Consider the following 16,692-nt stretch of genomic DNA (forward strand, 5'->3'; position numbering starts at 1 on the left):
CGAGACAGACAAGGAAGTGAAAAGCTAGAGGAGTAACTGGAAGGCTGCTTTATTTATTTATTTGGATTTTGCTGACACTTTTTTCAGTAGTAGCTCAAGGTGAGTTACATTCAGGTACGCTAGGTATTTTCCCTATCCTTGGAGGGCTTAGAATCTAATTTGTAACTGAGGCGATAGAGGATTAAGTGACTTGCCCAAGATCACAAGGAGCAGCAGTGGCATTTGAATGGTGCTCTGACCATTAGGCTAGTTATTGTATCCTACACATGGTGTGCCACCATGAAGGTGTATTTAACATTTGTATGAGTGTAAATCCATTGACTATACTGGCTCGCAGAGGGTGATTGAGAAGATGTGGGCCCTTGTTAACGCTTACTGTGGTAACCCTTGACATTTCACATGATCAGTGTCGGAAATTTTTTGTTGGTGGGTTTTATTTTTTGTTGTTTTTTTTTTTTTTTTAACTCAGTAGCTTTATTGTAATAACGTAAGAATCTAAGAGTAGCCATATTGGGTCAGACCATCTAGCCCAGTATCCAGTTTCCAGCAGTGGCCATCAGGTCACAAGTACCTGGCGGAAACCCAAATCATGGCAACATTCCATGCTACCATTCCCAAGGCAAGCAGTTGCTTCCCCGTATCTGTCTCAATAGCAGACTATGGACTTTTCCTCCAGGAACTCGTCCAAACCTTTTTTAAACCCAGATATGGTAACAGCTTTTACTGCATCCTCCGGCAAAGAGTTCCAGAGCTTAACTATTTGTTGAGTGAAAAAATATTTCCTCCTAATTGTTTTAAAAGTATTTCCATGTAACTTCATTGAGTGTCCCCTAGTCTTTGTACTTTTGAAAGAGTAAAAACTTGATTCACTTCTACTCGTTGTACACCACTCAGGATTTTGTAGACCTCAGTCATATCTCCCCTCATCCGTCTTTTTTCCAGGCTGAAGAGCCCTAAACTCTTTAGCCTTTCCTCATATGAGAGGAGCTCTATCCCCTTTATCATTTTGGTCATTCTTCTTTGAACTTTTTCTAATTCTGCTATATGTCGTTTGAGATACGGCAACCAGAATTGAATGCAGTATTTGAGGTGAGGTTACACCATAGAGTGATACAGAGGCATTATAACATTCTTGGTTTTATTTACCATCCCTTTCATAATAATTCTTAGTGTCTTCTTTGCTTTTTTTTTGGCCACCACCGCACACTGCTCATACCTGATAGTATTCTGTAACTCACACATGTTAAATGCTAGGCAAGCTCCTGACTCACTCATACCCCTCCCAGGTCCATGCTCCCTTTCAGTTCCACATATGGAATTTGTGTGCACACTTTGTGGAATCCCGACTAAGTGCCCGATGCACAGTCAGCTGTAAAACACAGCTGCAAACAGTGAGCGATGCACTTGACAGCTCTGATCTGCTGTGAAATACAGTATATTTGACAGCCCCCCCCCCCCCCCCGTGACCCCACACTTTTATAACATTTTCCCTGGTGGTCCATTGGACCCTGACCCCCCCCCCCCCCTTTCCATGGTGCTTATTCCTGCCCAGTACATCCCAGAATGCACTGGGAATGGTCTGGGCACTGCTATTTTCCGCGTGGGACTGAGGGAGGAGCTGTTGCTCCTGCTTTCCTGCCTCCACCTTGTAAAGGTAAAGAGAGGGGTGTGGGTAAGTTCAGGGTTGGGTCGGGACCGGGAGGGAGGTGTTTGCACAAGTGGGGGGGAAGGGGTCCTGTTCACTGGACCACCAGGGTTTTAAAAAAGATTCAGGAGGGTCATGGAGAGGGAGTCAGGGTCTATTGGACCGCTAGTGAAATAAAAAAAAAAAAGATTTGTTTCTATGTGTGTGTGTGGGGGGGGGGGGGGGGTGTGTTGGGGTCCACTGGACCACCAGGGAAATTTTAAAAAAATTCAGGGGGCAGTACCAGGATATGATAGGAAGCAGAAGCAGGCACCCCTCCTCTCCAACAGCTCCACAGCAGCTGTAAAATTTACTTGTTAAATTAGAGCTGATCTGGAGCTGTTGATCCCCGGGAATACACATTACAATACTAATGAGTTCATTGTAATACATTTGCATGGGGTTCTCGGTGGTTGCTAATGGCACAAGTTAGAGCCACGGAAAAACTCCTTTGTGCATTATTAGCTACGTAATCGCTTGCTTTAGACTGGCTAGAACCAGTCTAAAGCAAACGTTAGTAGCACGGTAAGCTTTGTACACCTGGCCCTCTGTGCAGTTATGTGTGTAGCCGCTAGTTAGTGCCAATTAGCACCAATTATAGCCAATAATTGGTTAACACTAATTATCTGCTAATTATTAAATTGTTATGTATATAACTGACACTATTCTATAATTTGCAAGCACAGCTTTTCACGCTAAACATAAAATTGTGCACAAAAGTATGTAGAATTAGGAGGATAGTGTCTGAGTGAAAGATGCCCATAGAATTACTTATCCAAAGTGAGAACACAATTGTTTACATGAGTCCATGTACCCCCCACACATCATAAATCTACTCAAAGCTCCTTGTCTTTCCTTGCCTGTAATATACTCCCTCCTACCTTTGGGGAAAAAGCAGGGCTGCATACTAAAGGCAAGTAAAGCAACCAACTCCCTATTGCAGCAAAACTTTCATGCCTCTACCACTTACACCACTGGTTAGACCATTCCCCAATCCCCTTCTCCAACTTTATACTAATGATTTGTTTTGCTCATGCCTCTTCAGTAGTAGTTGAAGGTGAGGTATATTCAGGTACAATAGGTGTTTTCCCGTCTCCAGAAAACTTACAATCTAAGAGCCTCTTTTATCAAGCCGCATTAGCGGCTCCTGTTGCGATAATGCCAACAAAGCCCATTCATTTTGTTATGCATTGCAGCACAGGAACCACTAGCACGGATTGATAAAAGAGGCACTAAGTTTGTATGGGAGGCAATGGAAGGTTATGACTTGCTGAAGGTCACAAGAATTGCCACTGCGGTTTGAGCCCTGGCTTCCCTGGGTTTCAGCTCACATCACTAGGTTACTCCTCAACTCCAGAAATAGAGCCAATTGGTAACCCTGCAAGGGGCCTTTTGATCAGTGCTGAAACATCTACAGCAATCAGAGGACACATGTTTGGTTTTATTCTACTGTCATGGCCATGGAGATAGGGAGAGTTGAGGGTAATTTTGCTCCACTATTACCTGGAATTGCTGCCAGTTAGATTAGCAGTGTCATCATCAACATCATTCTCAAACGCAGCTGCAGAAGATGCAAAGCCGAGTTTTCCTTTGTCAAATGGCTTTTCCCCTGCTGGGGTTTAATGCTGTTTCTCCTTTGTTTGCTTATACTATGTGTACCTTCATAACTGCTCTCTTCCTCTCCCCTGCTCCTTAAGAGTAATCTAATAAAATAATTGCTTTCATGATTTTTCACAGTATGTATTTGTTTTGCAAGGATGAAAACCCAGATGAGTGGGCTTCCGTCTGCTCAGTCTGTGACTGTTCTGTCGTGGAACAAGGAAAATAAGTGGAGTCAAAGTGACAAAAATTAGTTATCTCATACAGAGACTATGCTAAGAAGGTCAGTGATGCTGAAATCTCATTTCACATGATTTCAGTGTAAACCAGAACCATAGAACCAGTGAAGAGCTGTGATTTGCAATTCCCAGTGAGCCACCTCTTCTGGATCACTTCCAGACTGCAGTCCACCAACACCCGCAAATAAAAGAAGCTTTGCCTATTAGTTATTAGCAGGGGCGTAGCCAGACTTCGGCAGGAGGGGGGTCCAGAGCCCGAGGTGAGGGGGCACATTTTAGCCCCCCCCCCCGGCCGCCGCCGCCACCACCACCTTTGACGACCCCTGTCGATGACCCACTCGACCCCCCCTCCTGCCGACGACCCTCTTGACCCCCCCCCCCCAGTGGCGTAGCTATGTGGGGCCACGGGGGCCTGGGCCCCCGTAGATTTGTTCCTGGATCCCCCCTCCCACCACCAACCCTCCCCCACCGTCACCGTGGGCTACCTTTGCTGGCGGGGGACCCCAATCTCTGCCAACTGAGATCTTCCCGCGAAGGCTTTGTTCTGTTTCTGATGTGCAGGACGTCAGAAACAGAACGAAGCCTTCGCGGGAAGAAGAGGACCTCGGCTGGCGGGGATTGGGGTCCCCCGCCAGCAAAGGTAGCCCATGGTGACGGTGGGGGAGGGTTGGTGGTGGGAGGGGGGTCCAGGAACAAATCTACGGGGGCCCAGGCCCCCGTGGACCCACATAGCTACGCCACTGGTTATTACTGCCAGGGGCAATAATTATGCACTGTTGCTTACTTAGAGCACATAGGACTAGATTCTACATATGGCGCCTGAAAAGTCTGAATGGAGTATAGGTGTATTTATAAACTCCATTTAGAATTATTCATGGTATAGAGAATATGAGTAGCAGCCATGACTGTGCCTAACTGTAAGTGCATCCATTTATGCCAAGTAAAACTTGGTGTAAATGTCAGCGCCTAAATTACACGCAGAGCAGGTGTATTCAAGTTTGTTGGAACGCCCACAACATGCCCATTTCACTACCCATAGCCGCACCTCTTTTTGGATGCACACATTTGAATTTAAGTGCAGTGTGTTACAGAATACGCTTAGCGAATTATGCACATAAATTCTAATTATTGCCAATTAGTGCTCATAATTGCTTGTTATCAATGCTGATTGGCTTGTTAAGCCAATTAAGTTACAAGTATTGTCATTCAAAACACTTGGATTTGGGGGCAGAACACGATGCAATATATAGAATGCAAAGGGTAATGTTTGTGTCACCCAATTGGTTGCGAGTTCCATTAGAGGGTTTGTGATAGTAGTGTTCCTTGGTTGGCTGTCATCCAGAGCAGATCGCCGCTGTGCACCTCCTCCTAGATGCAGCATCATTCCCCCCTCCGTGGCATCACCTCCAAATATCCCCCCCCCCCAGGTGCATTGCTCTTACCTCCTGGGGTGTTGGGAGCAGCCATGTGGCTGTCGGCTCCACCAGTTCCCTGCTCCCTCTGCCCCAGAACAGGAAGTAACATCAGAGGGAGCACGGAACCAGTGGAGCTGACAGTCGCGTGGCTGATCCCTGCACCCCCCTGCAGCGTGCACCTAGGCCGGACCACCACCCCGCCCTCGGTACTCCAGTGTGTGATAGTAGACACCTTGAACCCTCAGGGCTGTTCTGAAAAGCTAAAAGATTATTTTTAAGGCAATATATAAATTTAACTAAGCTAAAAGGAATATAATTTCAGCTTGGGGAAAAAGTCACACACATGTTTTAGAGTAGGGGTGGACAGAGCGCCCTTTATAGAATACTAGTTTAGCGTGGATCTTTCATATGCCTAATTTTGGCCACCATTTACTGGAAGTCATTTTTCTTTTTCAGTTCCTTGCTGAAGCAGGTGGAGGTGAATCGATTTTTCACTCATTCAAAAAGTACAAAGACCAGGGGACACTCCATGAAATTGCATGGAAGTACATTGAAAACAAATAGGAGAAAATTTGAGTGAAAAACATTTAAGCTATGGAATTCGTTGCCAGAGGATTGGTAACGGTGGTTAGCATATCTGGGTTTAAAAAAAAGGTTTGAACACATTCCTAGAGGAAAAGTCCATAGTCAGCTATTGAGATGGACATGGGGAAGCCACTGCTTGCCCCGGGATTGCTAGCATGGAATGTTGCTACTAACTGGGTTTCTGCCAGGTGCCTAGAGTGTGCCTGATTGGAGCATCCTATATAATAAAATGCTTCTCCAACATTCTGAAGCTGACTGCATGGCTGAGGCATTCCTGCTCTCTGTATCCATCTCCTGAATTGACATCACGTACTTCCGGGTTCGTCACAAGCAGAAGTGACCAACCACACGAGGTTTCTCGGCTTCAGAATGTTGGAGGTACATTCTATTAAATAGGATTGGTCAGTTCCTTGAAGCACAGCCAGAGCTCAGCGTCCTGCACAGTAACGCTCAGACACCAGAGAGAGAGAGGGGGGGGGGGCTGACACCAGAGAGGGGGGGAGATATCTCTGTCACACACACACACTCTCTCACAGTCAGTGTCTTTCTCTTAGTCTCACACTATGTCTCACACTGTATCACATTCACTATGTGTCACTCAGTCACTCACACACTCTCTTGGTCTCAAACACTCAAAATCACAGAGAGTCTGTGACTCACACACACTCACAGACACACTATCTGTGTAAAACACTCCCACACTGTCTCACATACGCACTTGCACACTCTCATTCTCACACACACACACTCTCTCTCTCACAGACACACTCGCACCCAGACTAACTCTCACACAGTCACTCTCATGCACTCTCTCAAACATACACACTCCAAGGAAAACCTTGCTAGTGCTCGTTTCATTTGTGTCAGAAACGGGCCTTTTTTACTAGTATTCTATAAAGGAAAGTAACAGGTTAGATATATGCATATAATTTAGGCATGATCACCTATAGTACCCTAAATGCCAGAGATATTCACATAACTTACAGTATTCTGTAAGTTATGCAGGTACATTTGAGTGCCTCCCATGTTCCACCCACTTTCCACCTATGTGTATGCCTAATTTTTACCTCCCTGATGTAACATTTATCCAGCTAATATTGGGGTAATTTATATCGCCCATTATTATAGTGTTGCCCAATTTGCCAACTTTCCTAATATCTCTAAACATTTCTTCATCTGTCCGTTCTTACATGGCAGACGGTAGTACAGCCATACAAGAATACTCCCTCCTTTCACACATGGAATTTCTATCCAAGATGATTCCATGCTGCTATCTGTTTCATGTGGAATGTTTATTTTTTTGACTCAATTCCCTCTTTAACATACAGCGCAACCCCCTCCCCCCCCCCCAAGTTGAGCCTCTCTAAGCAATTAGCTTAGCAGGTTTAAAAAAGGTTTGGATAGCTTCCTAAAAGAAAAGTCCATAAGCCATTATTAAAATGGACTTGGGGAAAATCCACTGCTTATCTTGCTAAGGATGTAAAAAAATTGAACCAGTGCAAAGAAAAGCTACAAAAATGGTATGGGATTTGCGTTACAACACATATGAGGAGAGACTTGCTGACCTGAACATGTATACCCTGGAGGAAAGGAGAAACGGGTGATATGATACAGAGGTTCAAATATTTGAAAGGTATTAATCCACAAACGAACCTGTTCTGGAGACGGGAAGGCGGTAGAACTAGAGGACATGAAATGGGGTTGAAGGGGGGCAGACTTAAGAAAAATGTCAGGAAGTATTTTTTCACGGAGAGAGTGGTAGATACTTGGAATGCCCTCCTGCGGGAGGTGGTGGAGATGAAAACAGTAACGGAATCCAAAAATGTGTGGGATAAACATAAAGGAATCCTGTTCAGAAGGAATGGATCCTCAGAAGCTTTTAGCGGAGATTGGGTGGCAGCACCGGTGGTTGGGAGGTGGGGCTAGTACTGGGCAGACTTCTACGGTCTGTGACCTAAAAATGGTAGATACAAATCAAGGTCAGGTAACATAGTAGGTGACAGCAGAAAAAGACCTGCACAGTCCATCCAGTCTGCCCAACAAGATAAACTCGTATGCGCTACTTTATATGTATACCTGACCTTGTATACATATAAAGTAGCGCATACGAGTTTATCTTGTTGGGCAGACTGGATGGACTGTACAGGTCTTTTTCTGCCGTCACCTACTATGTTACTATGTAATTGCAAAATAGGTGCTATTTACAGAAGTCTCCAAGGGTGTCCGGCTAGTCCAGAGCCCATGTTTAACAGTGGCAGGAGCTCACCCCTGATGCTTCAGCCTTAGCGATTATGACAGGCTCACTGTAAGTCTAGCTTACCAAGGCTGCAGGGGGCAAGGGAGGGGGTGAGGGTCATGAGGAAGCCCAAAGCCACTGGAAGCCTCTGGAGCTGAGGTGACCTCTAGTCCGATTGGGTCACTTATTATTTTTAAAAATGCAATGGTGGGAGGGACTCCACCAATGTGAGGTTCTCCTCCCAGCAATTGAGAAGGGGTCTGGGCAGGAGTATTTAGGGAGTGCGCCTCTGAGGCACAGGATTCCTTCCTGCTCCTCTGAAGTGTCTTGCTTGTCCTCTCCCCTCTCCTCTTGTTGGCTGGTAGGTTTACTTCTTTAGGTGTTGCTCTGTTATGGTGGGATTGTTTGTCACAGCTTGGGGGGGTGGGGGGGGAGAGAGCAAGCTAGGAGTACAGGACTAAGCTTCTGAATTCAGGCACGGAAGTCCAAACTTGTTCTTAGCTCTAGCTGACATAGTGGGGTAAGTTTTTACTTGTGCTTTAATTGTTTCCACCTGGACTCCTAGCTGTTGATGGCAGGAAGTCAGTTTGGGGATTCTTGTAAAATATAAATCTTTTATATTGTTTGCTCAAGTTATTTATGTTTTTCTCACCAATAAACAAAGCTGTAGCCTGTTTTTTTAAATTCCATCTTAGTGGTCTATCCATTACTAACAGTATTGGCTACGTTTAATAAAGTTTGGTGTTAATTCCATTTCATGAATCATATATGGGACTAGGAGGTGAATCATCTGACGTCCATTATAGCACATAAGTGGAATTTTGTCATTTATGCATGTGGTTATACACATATGCACCTATGCCATTATTCTAATCATTTACGCACATTACCAGTGTGTAAATGTCTGCACCCACATTCTAGAATTACCCCCTATGTTTCGATTATATTCAACAACATGGCTACAGCTTTTAGTAGTCTAGCTCTGCAGCCCAGCTTTCATCTATTGTCAGTTAATATGCGGTGTGAGCACGTGCAATGAGATAAATCCAGTTGATAGAGTAGATATAAGGAAGCGCTTATACAAATGAAACAAAGAAATTAACCTAAATAAATGGGGTTAATAACACAAAAGACTGTAAGCCTGCATGGCAGGAGGGCTTATCTTACAGCTGAAATAAGCTCAGGATTATCCATTCATTGTGTAGCTTTATTTGACAATCACAATTTTTTTTTTAGACTGGGAAATTAATATAGAACAGTTGCAAAAATCAAGTCTCTCAGGAATAAATTCAGTGTTATCACAAGAACCCTGCAGTGAGGAAGCAAGAAAAGAAATCCCCTATATCCTTTAGTACCTACTTAATGTTAATTTTCTTAACACAGAAAAACACATGGAAAAATCAAAAATAACCAAATAACACCAATCCATTTAAAAAGAAAATTCTTTCAGCATATAAACATGATTCAAAAGTTATCCTAAATTTACTCAAAACAAAAGTCATCCACTTGAGCTTCTACTTTATTAATTCAAACTCTTTTTTTCTGCTTTCGCTACTTCATGGGTGACTTAGACAAGCTTGACCCTACCATATATAAAAATTTAGGTTAGTGTTAACTTTTCCAATGTTTATTGGCAGATCTTAGACCAGTCCTAGCTTTGACAACCTGACCATAACGCATTATGGGACCTGCAGTATGGATTTCAAAAGGTAGAGTTAGGAACTATAAGTCCCAGACTGCTGTGGAGTAGCCAAAAAGTCTCCCTCCTGGAACTGGGTAATTTGGCAGCTCTGCATTAGAGAAGTGACTTATGAAGTGTTTCAGAGGTTCCTGGCACACCCACTAGAGGTTCTTATAGAAGAGGCTCAACATGAAATGGAGGAGTAGCCTAATGGTTAGTGCTATGAGCTTTGATCCTGGCAACCAGGGTTTGATTCTCATTATAGCTCCTTGTGACGTTGGGCAAGTCACTTAACCCTCCATTGCCCCAAGTACAAAAAACTTAGATTGTGAGCCTTCTAAGGACAGATAAAAAGTATCTGCATATAATGTGTACAGCACTGTGTATATCTAGTAGTGCTATAGAAATGATTAGTAGTAGGTGGGCTTCATATGCCTGCTTCCCAACACAAAAACCAGGTTACTCCCCTGTTGGATACGAGCAGCCCATGTTCGTCCAATCTGAAAGAGCTTGTAACTGCCATGACACTCAGATTTAGGGTGCCCTCACCGGCTCCAAAGATTTTAAAGTCTGTGGCTTTAAGCCGTGTTCCAAAGGTTTCTGGTATTCCAGCCTAAGTTACACCTACCTTTGCTTTAGTGTTTCCTAATTTCTAAAACTCCAGCTCCTGGGATTTCAGTCTGCAAGAGAGTTGGTAAAATAAGTGGTTGTAGTCATAATAAGCAAAGAGATAGTTGTCTTCAGCACCACTTATGTGCTAACAGACAACTGAACCACTAATACACCATTTTAACCTTGCACTAATGAAGAATCCAATATAGGGCTTCTTCTACATGATTTGAATGTTGCTTGCAAAGGACTGAAACACTTGCTTATACGGACAGTTGATGTTTATAATTACAACCATATTTTGTTCCCTGCAGAGAGGTGGACCAGAGATCATATGACTCATCATGGGGGTGGAGAAAGTTACACAATGTTTTTCTGTTCATAAGTTGGCAAACACTCTTGGAGTTAGAAATCAGAAGAGATTACATTCTTCCATACTTCCAATGACTGCGATATAGCATCATCAGTTCAAAATCACTGAATGAAAAATACATTAACTTGTATGAAACATTTTATCAGAAGTAACATCTGTGTTTTCTGAACTAGGAAGGATTCTTACCATTGTCGGCATGAAAAGGAAGTGACTAAACACACAGGTGGCAATTCTTTAGTGGGCAACTCATTGTAGGTGTTCTGATGCCACAAGGTAAACGCCTATTCTATAATGATATCTGGGCGTGCAGACTCCATTATAGAATACTGGTGTAACTTGGTATCAGCATGCCTTATATTTAGGCGCCCACAGTTATACCAGTCATAGACCTGGGGTAACTGCGGGTGCCTAACATAAGAATAGTCATACTGAGGCAGACCAATGGTCTATCTAGCCCAGTATCCTGCTTCCAGCAGTGGTCAATCCAGGTCACAAGTGCATGGCAAAAACCCAATTAGTTGTGGTTTCCCCCATGTCCATCTCAATAACAGACTATGGGCTTTTCCTCCAGGAACTTGTCCAAACTTTTTTTAAACCCAGATACATACATCCTCCAGCAACACGTTTCAGAGCTTAACTATGAGTAAAAAAATATTTCCTCCATTTGTTTTAAAAGTATTTCCATGCAATTTCATTGTGTCCCCTAGTCTTTGTACTTTTTGAATGAGTGAAAAGTCGATTCACCTCCGCCTGCTCCACACCACTCAGGATTTTGTAGATCTAAATCATATTCCCCCTCAGTCATCTCTTTTCCAAGCTGAAGAGACCTAACCCTTTATCATTTTGGCCTAAATATGCCTATAACTGAGAGACCTGCCCATGCCCTTCCCGTGCTCCATCCATATGTACACATGTCCTTATAGAATAGTGCTTAGGGTACTAACACATGTAAATGCTACCCTTTTATGCATATACTATGAGTTTATCTTGTTGGGCAGACAGGATGGCCCATACAGGTCTTTATCTGCAGACATCTACTATATATGTTACTATGACTTGATGCCATATTTGAATTTACTCACTGATCCTTTGATCCTCAAGTCAAAAGGAAGGGCCTTCCAAAGCAAAGGAGCCAGGTAAAGACTGCCTGTCAATTTCTCTACAGCCTAATTCCAGAAGGAACAATAATAGGCAAAAGGCTACTCTGGGATGAGTATGGGCCAGTGAGGGGGTATACAGGAGAAAAAGATCAAAGGGTTGCCTAACTGCAGGCATCTAGTAATAGAATTGCCCTTTTAGTGAGACCATTTTACAGTTGAGTGAGTGCACCATTATCAATAAAGCATGAAGATATATGTTCACAAAAAGGGACAACTGATGGAAAGGATTTCTCCTACTGGAGGCACTTTGTTTCAACATATAAAAAGAGTAGAATTTTCTGCTGGACACACATGGGGATAAGCTTTGAATACACGTTGACACAGGCTAAACAGTGATTCTCAATCAGTGTGTCGGGACTTGTGTGTCACCAAGACCCAGGGGTGGATTGACCATTCATGCAGCTGGGCAGTGCCCGAGGGCCCTAAGGCTCTAGGGAGCCCAGAGGCTCTGCCCGGATGCCCGCTGCACACTACAGCCCTCCCTGATCCTACCTTTAAAGTTACGCCACTGGTGATCTAGTGGCCTGTGTGTGTGTGGGGGGGGGGGGGGGGGGGGAAGCATGTTCTTTCCTGCCTGTTGTGCTACTGCTACCCACATTGCCCAGCACCGCAGTATTTTAAAAATTACAACCAACACTCTCTGCGGAAGTCTCAAAAGACTGTCGAGACCCACGAAACTACCATGGGAAGTCTCGCCCGCTATTTTGAAAACACGGCGGCAGGTGTGGGAATAGATGCAGTGCAGCGGGCAGGAAAGAACATGCTCTCCCCCCACAGAGACCACCAGGGCCCTTCAGGTAGGACCGGGGCATCGGCTGAGGTGGTAGGGGGCAGCAGTGTGGCGGTAGGGGGGTGTCAGGCAGCAGGCAGGCGGGGGGCCCAGATCACTCTCAGTCTGCCCCTGCCAAAAATTTGAAAGAGGTCAAGCCCTTGCTTTCCTTAACAAGCATGTATGCCTGCAGGCTGAGGACAGCAGATCAGGGAATCAGGTACTTGAAGTCCACATAACTGGTCTTTTCTGCTTCACCATTACCCACAATGCTCACTGCTGCTACCAGCCGCAACTGGAAATGTTGCAAGTCTGCTCTTCACCCAGCAGTCACCATCTTTCTTTGCATCATTTTCAGCAATAATGAATGATATATAAGGGATTTATTTTCTTCAGCCATGAACTGTAGTGTTCAGTCTGTCACGGATGTGAACATTGTCTGGCAGGTGTGTCACAATGGAATAAAAGTTGAGAACCACTGGGCTAGTCCATATTAATAATGAATAGGCTCTATTAGAAACAACAGAATCTGCAGTAACCTGTGGTACAAGTTAATGCACATTGCCTGCTGCAGATCCTGTTATTTCTAATAGGACCCATTCATCGAGGGGTCCTTTTACAAAGTCGTGATTAAAAGTGGCCTGCAATAGTGTGGGCATGTCTTTTTGGCATGCGCTGGGCCACTTTTTACAGTGGTTGGGAAAAAGGTCATTTTTTAATGGGATGTGAAATGGGCATGTACAAAAATTAAGACTAGCATACGCCTATTTATGGCCTGAACCCTTACCGCCAGCCATTGACTTAGCGGTAAGGGCACACACACTACCCGGGAGGTAGCCACGCAGTGCACTCCAACATAGCTGCGCTGCCGATCACTACTGGGAACGCCCCCCCCACTGTAGAAAATAGAAAAATATTTTCTACCGCAGGATTCAGCGCACGCCAAACTCAGAATTACTGCCGGACACACACGCTACCCTGGTGGTAGTGTCAATTTGCCACATGCTACCCGCACATCAGCCCTCCTGCGGCTTTGTAAAAGGGTTGATGCTATGCATAACAGGTAACCAGTGTAAAGCTTGCAATAACGTGGTGCAGATCCAAAATGATTTCTTTCCAGAAATGCTCTGGCTGCAGCATTTTGAGCCATTTATAAAGGTAATCCCACATATAAAGCATTACAAAAATCAAAGTGGGAAACGACCAGAGCATGGAATACTGTACATAAAGCTTAAGTAGAGTTCTAACCAATGTAATATAAAAAACTTATACAATCCCTTTTAACTGTCACGGCAATTTGGTCCTTCAAAGTTAACTATAAATCTATAATAACTCCTAAATTTCATTATGACTTTGCAATATTTATACAGTGATCATTAATACAGACTCTTTCCAGAGGTGAAAAATCAGTATTTTGAGAGAATGCTGTTAGGTCTTTCCTATCATATGAAATGGTGTTCTTTTCTTTTTAAAATTTGTAGTTTTAAATATTTGTGAACTGCCATGATCTGTATAAACCAGGCAGTATATTAAATTTTGATAATAAATATAAACATAAATCCCAATAAAAACATAATTTCAGTTTTTCTCATATTTAAGCACAGCTTGTTTGCTAACATCCATCTCTCGATGGTATGAAGATATAATCCTACTAGATCCAAGGTCTGATTTACTGATTTTGCAATTGGAACAACAAATTGAAAGTTGTTGTCAGCATGAATTTTGTAAGATAATCCTAAACTGCTAACAATTGGCATACAGGCTGAAGGAATGTATGAAATAATAATGCTGATACAGAAGACCCCTGAGGTATACTGTAGTAAATGGTATCCAAAAGACATCACTATGCACAAAAACCTGTTGATAATGATCCATCAAAAATCAATCAATACTGTACCTCTTGACCCTAAAGTCACAAATCTTTGAATATTATGATCAATCAGTGTGTCGGGTTAAATGCTGTTGAAATATTTAGCATAACAAGTATGTAAGCTGTATCATATTCAAAATCACTGATGCAATTTCCGGTTTCCGCGAAGGCGGCACACTGCATGCTGAGAGAGAAGGGAAGGCTTAAAGGCTAGAGGCGAGCCTGCTTTTTCGCTGACGCTGCTGTGACTTTTTAAACGCAGGGCAGCTGGAAGGAAAGGAGAGCTGTGGAAAACTGAGGGCAGAGGTGGGGCTGGGGTTGGGGACTGAAACTTGGGGACTGAAAAGGGGATACGTTGGGGGCTGGGGTGAGTCACTGGACATGGAGGGCAGAGGAGAATCGCTGGACATGGATGGGAGGGGAGGGCAGAGGAGAATTGCTGGACATGGATGGGTGGGGAGGGCAGGAGAGAGAGGAGAGTTGCTGGACATGGATGAATGGAGGGGAGGGGAGGGCAGGAGAAATGCTGGACATGGATGGAGGTGAGGGAAGACAGGAAGGAGATGCACATGGATGGAGGGGAGGGGAGAGAGGAGAAATGCTGGACATGGATGGGAGGGCAGGGGACAGAGGAAAATCACTGGATGTGGATGAGAGGGGAGGACAGGGGGCAAACGAGAATTGCTGGACATAGATGGGAAAGGAGGGCAGAGGAGAATTGCTGGACATGGATGGGTGGAGAGGGCAGGGGAGAGAGGCTATGGATGGATGGAGGGGAGGGCAGGAGAAATGCTGGACATGGATGGAGGTGAGGGAAGACAGGAAGGAGATGCACATGGATGGAGGGGAAAGGAGAAATTCTGGACATGGCTGTAGGAGAGGGGAGGGTTGAAATGCTGGATATGGATGGAGGGTAGGGAAGAGAGGACGTGAGATGAAGTGATATGAACATGGATGGAGGGGAGGAGAGAGAGGAGAAATGCTGGACATGGATGGAGGAGAGGGAAGAGAGAGGAAGGAGATGCATATGGATGGAGGGGAGGGAAGAAAGAGGAAGGAGAAGCATACTGACACACATGAGGGAAAAGAGGAGAAAAACTGCACATGGCTGCAGAAAATAGGCAAAAACTGGATCCACTCTATACCTCCTCCAGTCAAGTCTGCGGAGGACCCAGCTTTTACCCATGGATGTAGGGCAAGAAATGAAGAAGAAAGGAGGAAAGTAAAGAAATAAATGGAAAGGAAGCCCTGGAAGAGGAGTTAAGGGAGCAGATAGCAGCCGAATCAGAGATTGGGACCAACATGATCAGAAAAACAAAGTCACAAGACAAAGGTAGAAAAAAATCATTTTATTTTCATTTTAGTGTTTGGAATATATCCAATTTGAGAATTTACATCTTCTGTCGTATTTTGCAATTTATAGCAATGTTCTGTTTTTCTGGGATTGTGCTGCATGCAGAGTCTGTATGCTAATTTGGTTTGTGTCATTTTGCGTATACTGGAGATGCAACAGCTTACAGAAATTATTTATAATGAAAAAAAAACCAAGTTATTTTTCTTCTCCTGTACTGGTGTAATATTTTCAATGATTACTGTTTATATGTGTCATGGCTGGCAAAACGGTGTGGCTAAATGTGCCAACATTGTCCAGTTCAGCACACTATTAGCAGCCAAGTTCATAGAAAGTTAATTATGTTAAGTGGAAAATAAATCTGTTGGCTCAGGCTGCTTGCTGTCTGAATATTCAATCACTGTTTCATTATTGCTACCAAGTATTACATATTAAGGGAATTCATTTTAATTCATTTATCTAGTCCTTACGTGCACATGGTTTTGCTTTTTAAACCCTAAGGTTTCCTAGTATAGCATTTTTCATGTTTGAATTAGTTTGTGTATACAAGTTTTGCTTGATTTGTCTTTATTTGAAATAAAAGAAAATATTTAAAACATATCTTGTCAACAAGTGGCGGAACTGGGTGGGCCCCAGCGAACTGGTCTGCATAGGACCCCGCAATTGCTAAGACCGGCCCTGCTTGGGAGGAGAGAAGCTGCCCTAAAGTGTAGGTCTCCACTGCTTGTGTGTAAGCCACTAGAACCTAGCTAAGATAGACCAAACTTTAAGGTTTACAAGAATGCTGTCTTTGGGGTCTGTCTGGAAGCAGACTTGTGTTGGGAAACCCTGCAAGTAGCAATGTGAGTGTACTGTGGACTTAAGGCTGTCAACTACAAGCCTGTGTGAAGCAGGGGTGTAGCTAGGTGGGGTCACAGGAGTCTAGACCTCTGCAAATTTCATCGGGGCCCCTAGTTGGCTGGCAGGGGTCCCCAATCCCCGCTAGCCAAAGCCTTCATCAGCACCGGTCTCTAGCGCAGCTGCGTTCGCTGCCCAGCTTTCTTCATGCTGACGTCCTCCTGTGCACACTCTTTTAAGTGAAACTGAGCATGCAAAGGTATTTGCTTTTGTGGGGGGAGCAA

Source organism: Microcaecilia unicolor, chromosome 4 (assembly GCF_901765095.1).
Source record: "Microcaecilia unicolor chromosome 4, aMicUni1.1, whole genome shotgun sequence".
In the NCBI taxonomy this organism is placed as follows: domain Eukaryota; kingdom Metazoa; phylum Chordata; class Amphibia; order Gymnophiona; family Siphonopidae; genus Microcaecilia; species Microcaecilia unicolor.